Here is a 537-nt window from a genome sequence, read left to right as displayed (position 1 = left end):
TTGTACTACTCTAAGGGATGTAATATTTGCGGAATGGTACTTCGTGAATGTTATATCAACGACTGGCATACTACAACATGCAGTGGTATGCAGGGTCACCACACCCACACACTAGGGCGGCGCGGGCCCCCCTTAGGCCGCGCGGCCCTATGGTGGCGGCGCCCCGCCGCCCCACTTTGTATCCCATTCGGTCTTCTGGAAGCTTCGTGGAAAAATAAGACCCTGAGCGTTGGTTTCGTCCAATTCCAAGAATATTTCCTTTGTAGGATTTCTGAAACCAAAAATAGCAGAAAACAACAACTGGCTCTTCGGCATCTTGTCAATAGGTTAGTGCCGGAAAATGCATAATAATGACATAAAGTGTGTATAAAACATGTGAGTATCATCATAAAAGTAGCATGGAACATAAGAAATTATAGATACGTTTGAAACGTATCAAGCATCCCAAAGCTTAGTTCCTACTCGCCCTCGAGTAGGTAAACGATAACAAAGATAATTTCTGAAGTGACATGCTATCATAATCTTGATCAATACTAT

This window comes from Lolium rigidum, chromosome 4, assembly GCF_022539505.1.
Source record: "Lolium rigidum isolate FL_2022 chromosome 4, APGP_CSIRO_Lrig_0.1, whole genome shotgun sequence".
NCBI classification, from domain to species: Eukaryota; Viridiplantae; Streptophyta; class Magnoliopsida; order Poales; family Poaceae; genus Lolium; species Lolium rigidum.
Note: the sequence above shows the minus strand (reverse complement) of the source record.